This window comes from Gallinula chloropus, assembly GCF_964237585.1.
Source record: "Gallinula chloropus genome assembly, chromosome: 14".
Taxonomy (NCBI): domain Eukaryota; kingdom Metazoa; phylum Chordata; class Aves; order Gruiformes; family Rallidae; genus Gallinula; species Gallinula chloropus.
In genome coordinates this window covers 2,888,015-2,895,794 of record NC_140099.1, presented here as the reverse complement: position 1 = coordinate 2,895,794, position 7,780 = coordinate 2,888,015, and positions in this window count along the sequence as shown.

Genomic DNA, 7,780 nt, shown 5'->3' with positions numbered 1-7,780 from the left:
CTTGTCCTGTCTCCACACACCACTGAAAAGGGGCTGGCCATTTCCCCCTGCATCCCATACCTAAGATATTTATAAACATTAACATGTCCCCCCCCTTAGTCTTCTCCAGGCTGAACAGTCCCAGCTCACTCAGCCTTTCCTCACAGGGGAGGTGCTCCAGGCCCTTAACCATCTCCATAGCCCTCAGCTGGACTACTTCCAGGACATCCCTGTAGTTTTTATACCAGGGAGCCCAGAACTGGACACAATAGTCCAGGTGGGGTCTGACCAGGGCAGAGTAGAGGGGGAGGATCACCTCCTTCGACCTGCTGGCCACACTCCTCCTGATGGCTCTCTTAGCTACCAGGGCACACTGCTGGCTCATGGCCAACCCATCATCCACCAGGACCCCCAGGTCCTTCTCCGCAGAGCTCCTCTCCAGCAGGTCATCCCCCAGCCTGTACTCATTCAAGCAGTTATTCCTTCCTTCTCCTTGTCTTTTTCCTCCTTTTCTAATCTGGGAGAATGGTGGCAGAGTGTTTTCAGAACTCTGTGCACGTGAAAGTTAAACATTTCCCACTGGTAAGGGGACAGGGAAGGAAAGAAGGAAGGAAGGAAGGAAGGGAAGAAGGAAAGAAGGAAGGAGCAAAGCAGTTAACTGTATTTCTTTCATTTTCTTTGCTTCAGAGTGAGAAGCAAAAATGTCTCTGGAGTCAGACTCCCAGAGAGACTCCCAGAGCCCCAGAATGCAGCAGATGCTGGAGCTGCAGCTTTCTAATTACCAGGTAAGACAGAGCGATCAGTTTGCTGCTGCCATCCAAACAATTGTCCTTCCCCAGGGTGTGCAGCTGCAGCTAGGCTGTGTTTACTGCTTCTCCTCTCCCCTCTTCATCAGCTTCGTTACAGTGTGCAGAAGACAGGTAGCCACTTGGCTTCAGCTTCAGGTGCAGCTTTCCAAGGGCTTAGTTAAAGTACCTATGTTTAGAGTTGGGAACTTTGTGCCTCTGGGGAATTTAGATAGAACTCTTGAGTCTTTTTAAAGCTTTGTTTCTCTTTGGATTATTTTCAGAAACAGGACTCGGTATAGTTTGACTCCTCTATTAAAAGGCAATTTTTGATTGGTCTCAGTCATGATAAATCCCCTAGAAAGGAAGGAATGGTTTTTCTTGGCCGTTTGGATTTAGGCTGTGATTCACCCAAGTGCTTGGGTGATGAACCCTGTGGGAATTAAGATCCTGAATACACCCAAGTATCTGTGTGTGTCTGGATCCCATGCAGGGTTTTGGTCAGTATAGGCTTCAAGAGGGAAATTCCAACCAGGAACCCCAAGCAGGCTTCAGTCTGCACACTCACCTTAAAAATGTGAGTTTGAAGTAATGCAGAGACACAGTTTGATTTCAAGCAGCATAAATCAAAAGCCAGGTCCCAACAGTAGCCTGCCTGACAGAGGGCACATTCCCATATTTTGGCAATTCAGCATCAGTCCTCCCAAAAGGGGATGTGACCAGTCTACCATGAACAGATAGACGCACTTTCCTCAAAGCTGGAGGAAGTGAAGCTCGATTTGGAAGATGTTAGATGATGCTTGAAGACAGATCCCTTGAAGAGGAGGTAAATCATGGGAATTTTATGCGGGGCAAGAGCGAGTGTTACGGTGCTGTAATGTGCTGTAGTTCCAGAAGAACAGATAGAGCTCAGCACGTGAAGCAAAGAAGGAAGAAAAGTCCCTGGGCAATGCCAGGCTTACTATTATTCTGCTTTACAGAGATGTATAATTATTGGTAGATTGCAGCAAGAAGTGACTTTTGAATGACTCTCTATCTACATCTTTTCTGCTTTAAGTGCTCAGTGACAGAGGGCAAATTTTGTGAGTCCAGGCTTGGCTTGGAGGTTTCAAATGCCATGTCTGTGACAGTGGCACAGCAGAGAGGCCTTTAAGCAGTAACTTTCTCTGTGAAGAGTGCCTAAATGGCAAGGGCAGTGACCACCAGCTCTCCTGCACAACAGCTGCATGCTGCTTGCTGAGTATCCCAGCAAAGGAGACTGACTCCCAGCTTCAGAGTTAAGTCCCAGTGTGTTGTGCAAGGGGTCAGAGAAGCCCACCTGATGTGTTTCTGTAAAAGCAGCTGCAGTGTCTCTGGTGCTGGAGGAGCACAGTGTAAAAGAGAGCTTGCATGGCTCAGGAGAGAATTAGCATTGGTGAAGGCTTCTGTTGAAGTATCTGTGAACACAGGAAGAAAATCCAGATGCACAGGGAAATTTATAAGCATTAATTGCACATCTCTCTAATTTGGTCAAACTGGGGGCTTTTTAGCATGCATCCCAATATTGAATCTGCTCCTGGGTGCTAAAACCGTACCAAAATGGCTATTGTTCATTGGTACCTCAGTCTTGGTGGCTTTGCCAGCAGCTGCCAGGCTGGCTGGATCTGGACCAGTTGTCAGCACTCTCTCAGGTCCTGTTCTCTGGCTGGTTTTGTCATCATTAATCCAGGCTTAAAGCCTTCAAGTCAATATTGCCAAGACCCAGAATCCAGCAAAGAGCAAGTGTCCACTGTCTGGTCCATGTAGTGCAAAAGCAGTTGATCTGCCACGACCAGTCTTGCAACAATTAGCACTGCTGTGGTCTCTGTGTGTTAATGAGAAGGTGCAGAGAGCCAGTGTACACTTAGCAAAGATTCAGAAGCCCAGGGCTCCTTCATAATTGTGGCAGCTTTGCTAAGTCTTTGTCACCAGTCTTGTCTCCTCAAGCCTCTCATACTTGGTTTCCATCTGCACAGTCTGGATAATAGCATGGAAGTAATTCACATGGTTAATACTGAGATAGTAGTGGCTGGAGGGCTGTGTGGCTCAATCATTAGCTCATGAAGTGGTGTAGATCTATTGTAGATCTTACTGATATGCAAAATTATTTCTTTTTAGGGATTGGATGATGAAAAAGAGACCTCTGGAAATGAGACAGATCTGCAAGACTCCAGAGAAATCCAGATTGACCCCAGGCATAAGAATGCCATTTGTGACGGGCCCTCTTCAGCACAGTCCTTTTACCACCTTGTGCCCCCTATTGAAGACCATGAAAGATCAGGCAGTGAAAGCCCCGTCAGTGTTGACTCCATCCCACTCGAGTGGGATCACTCAGGTGATGTGGGAGCTGCTTTGTATTACGAAGATGATGAAGAAAGAAAATACTACAGTGCTCTGTCAGGTGAGAACCAATTGCCACCTGTTGTTTTGACATGGACAACTGCAGGCTGTTCCTGTGTGGGGAGGGAGGGGGATTGAGGTCTTGCTTCCGTGTTGTTGGTTTCCAAGTCATCTTAATAGAGTCTTATCTCGTAGATGTCTTGATGAACGGAATGGTATTGTCTACTTCTTAAGAATTTTTGAGGAAAAGAGCACCGACAATTTTTGTTGTTTGTCTTTGCTGTCCCTCATTGTTTCAGTTGGTTTTAATAGTTGGAAAATACTGACTAGTGAGGAAAATGTCGTTATTCTTTTTTCAGATGTAGAAATCACTGAAAATCCTGAGGCTTATCTTAAAAATGACCACAAAAACTTTGAAAGCATCTTCTGGTAGGCACCTGCTAATGCATGTGTCTGAACATGGCAATCTCCCTGTGCTGCACGCTATATTCCTCAACCTCTCTCATACGTAACGTCTGACTTCTGCCTTGTGTGGACACCATGTCTCATCCTGTCATGGTGTTCTTATGCTGCAGTGTTCACATGTACATTACAAAGCAGTCGAGAACATACCATTTAGATTTTGCCTAGTCAGTGCCAAGGTGGTTAAGGTGCATTTCATTGTCTAGATCCAAATTCTTTTGGTACTTTCTTGGTGATTTGCTCTGGGTAGGTAGTATGACTTTTTCTGTTGTGCTGATGTTGATTGTGTAATTCCTGAAGGAAATTCCACAAGTATTTTTGGGGGTTTGGGCATGATAGAACCACTTGTGTCCTGTCTATTAACTCCAGAACAAACGTTACATAAATCAGGACACGTCTTTACTTGACCCCACTGAAACGCACTGTAGATGTGTCATAGTATTGTTGGGATGCAAACTCTCCAAAAACACAGTGCAGCCTTTGTATTTTTTGAATACTCCTACCTGCATTCAGGCATTTTCCAGAAGAACACAGAATGCCCCATAATAACTGCATGGCTCTCATCTCATTCCCTTTGAAACACTGTTGATGTTTTGCAAATGTGCATGATTTGCAAGGAAAGCTGCAAAACTGTCATTTTTATGCCATAACTTGATGCCATTTTATTCATAGCGCTTTCTAACTTAATACAAAGGAACACGTTCCTTGTGGAGGTGGGATTTTGCACTCACGGTTTATGGTTTCTGTTTTCAGTTTCAGAAGCTCATCCTTGGTGTTCTCCAGATAGCCCAGTCTTCAGGAAACACCGATACAATCAGGCAGAGATGGCTGGAAATGTGCTGTCTGGTCCAGAGACAAGCACTCCCTATAAGCCAGACTATGTGAGTTGGAGGCTCTGTGGGCACTGAACTGTATTACAGAGTCTGTTTGTTGTTCCTGTGTAACTCCCATCCTCTTCCAGTATCAAGAAAAAATAGTAGTGGCAGGAGAATGTTCACTTTATGCAATCATCTCAGACGTGATTTCTGGTGGCTCAGGTCACCACTGGGAGTCTCTATCCACTCACTAGAAAAGCTTCTTTAAAGCCATTCCAAGCAATGGTGTTAGGCTCCTAATCAGAGTCAGTGTCTGGAAGAACTTACTTCCTCTATTGTCATAGGACAAATTGAGGAGAATTTAACAGCCTTCCCCCAGTGTCAATATTGTCCCTTGATGGTTACTGACATGTCTACCTTTCCTAAGCAGACTGACTTCAAGGGGGCATGCATCCCAATATTGAATCTGCTCCTGGGTGCTAAAACCGTACCAAAATGGCTATTGTTCATTGGTACCTCAGTCTTGGTGGCTTTGCCAGCAGCTGCCAGGCTGGCTGGATCTGGACCAGTTGTCAGCACTCTCTCAGGTCCTGTTCTCTGGCTGGTTTTGTCATCATTAATCCAGGCTTAAAGCCTTCAAGTCAATATTGCCAAGACCCAGAATCCAGCAAAGAGCAAGTGTCCGCTGTCTGGTCCATGTAGTGCAAAAGCAGTTGATCTGCCACGTCCAGTCTTGGAACAATTAGCACTGCTGTGGTCTCTGTGTGTTAATGAGAAGGTGCAGAGAGCCAGTGTACACTTAGCAAAGATTCAGAAGCCCAGGGCTCCTTCATAATTGTGGCAGCTTTGCTAAGTCTTTGTCACCAGTCTTGTCTCCTCAAGCCTCTCATACTTGGTTTCCATCTGCACAGTCTGGATAATAGCATGGAAGTAATTCACATGGTTAATACTGAGATAGTAGTGGCTGGAGGGCTGTGTGGCTCAATCATTAGCTCATGAAGTGGTGTAGATCTATTGTAGATCTTACTGATATGCAAAATTATTTCTTTTTAGGGATTGGATGATGAAAAAGAGACCTCTGGAAATGAGACAGATCTGCAAGACTCCAGAGAAATCCAGATTGACCCCAGGCATAAGAATGCCATTTGTGACGGGCCCTCTTCAGCACAGTCCTTTTACCACCTTGTGCCCCCTATTGAAGACCATGAAAGATCAGGCAGTGAAAGCCCCGTCAGTGTTGACTCCATCCCACTCGAGTGGGATCACTCAGGTGATGTGGGAGCTGCTTTGTATTACGAAGATGAAGATGAAAGAAAATACTACAATGCTCTCTTAGGTGAGAACCAATTGCCACCTGTTGTTTTGACATGGACAACTGCAGGCTGTTCCTGTGTGGGGAGGGAGGGGGACTGAGGTCTTGCTTCCGTGTTGTTGGTTTCCAAGTCATCTTAATAGAGTCTTATCTCGTAGATGTCTTGATGAACGGAATGGTATTGTCTACTTCTTAAGAATTTTTGAGGAAAAGAGCACCGACAATTTTTGTTGTTTGTCTTTGCTGTCCCTCATTGTTTCAGTTGGTTTTAATAGTTGGAAAATACTGACTAGTGAGGAAAATGTCGTTATTCTTTTTTCAGATGTAGAAATCACTGAAAATCCTGAGGCTTATCTTAAAATGACCACAAATACTTTGAAAGCATCTTCTGGTAGGCACCTGCTAATGCATGTGTCTGAACATGGCAATCTCCCTGTGCTGCACGCTATATTCCTCAACCTCTCTCATACGTAACGTCTGACTTCTGCCTTGTGTGGACACCATGTCTCATCCTGTCATGGTGTTCTTATGCTGCAGTGTTCACATGTACATTACAAAGCAGTCGAGAACATACCATTTAGATTTTGCCTAGTCAGTGCCAAGGTGGTTAAGGTGCATTTCATTGTCTAGATCCAAATTCTTTTGGTACTTTCTTGGTGATTTGCTCTGGGTAGGTAGTACCACTTTTTCTGTTGTGCTGATGTTGATTGTGTAATTCCTGAAGGAAATTCCACAAGTATTTTTGGGGGTTTGGGCATGATAGAACCACTTGTGTCCTGTCTATTAACTCCAGAACAAACGTTACGTAAGTCAGGACACGTCTTTACTTGACCCCACTGAAACGCACTGTAGATGTGTCATAGTATTGTTGGGATGCAAACTCTCCAAAAACACAGTGCATGCAGCCTTTGTATTTTTTGAATACTCCTACCTGCATTCAGGCATTTTCCAGAAGAACACAGAATGCCCCAGAAGTGTGTCTCTGTCTAAAATAAGATTGCTGTAATTGGTTTTCTCAGCTATTTGTACTCCATAGAGCAAGATGTGACAGCTCCCATGTACAGATGTTTTGTCAAAGCTGGGAACGTATTGTGTTCTTCACTGTCTTCACTGTGGTCCTTTCTTCCAAAGAGGCCATCAAGCTGGTTCTCTTAACCTTTTAGGACCTCACTCCTGATTTCAGGTGCTTGAGATTGTAATAACATGTCTGTACTGCAATCACAGAAGTGAATCAAGTGGTAAAAAGAAGGCTGCAGCTAGATGCACCAGCTTACTTACAGTTTCTGGTCTCACAGTTAGACTAGGGTTGAGTCCATACTTGGGATGAATAGGAAATTACTCTTCAATTAATGTGGTTAAAATTCTGCCTAGCATTACTGCCTGGATAACCTGACCAGTAATACGAAACTTACAGACTGCGGCATCTCAAGAAAGAAGGTGTTTGGACAGCAGCAGTACATGGCAGCAATTATGTTTCTGAAACACTAAAAACTGTTTCTCTCAACAGATGCGCATGAAGAGAACTTCAGTTGGCAGGACCAGCAGCAGCACAAGGTATTACTTTATGTTTGATCTCTTGAAGGATAGTGAAAACAGCAGAGACGAGCAGAGTGCCAGCAGAAACCTGGGTGGCTGTTCCTCCTAGGTTGGCATACTAGTGGAGGGGATTTCTGCCCACCTGTAGTGTCTCCTCCACCTACCAGCTCCGGGCTGCACCTTGGTGAATGGTTTCCTTGCACAGTCCTGCTCCTAGACCTCTTCACCTTGTGCAACCCTGGCTTGTCTTCACTCTTGAGAAGATGTTTTCTCGTGCCGAGCAGGGGAACAGTTTAGTTTTAAATCTTCCTTCCATTCCACTGGCATACCTGGAGAAAGAAAGTTGCAACTTGAAGCCACGTGTTACAAACAGACCAAGGACAAAGGGAGAACTTCACCCCCCAGCACGTTAGGGCCTGTTCAGAGGACAGAGCTCAGTAATGCCCAGACCAAGAAGATCCTCCTGACTCTGAATGCTGGCTGCCCTGTATACATCAACCTGTATTTGGAGTGGTTGGTTTGTCTCCTGGGGA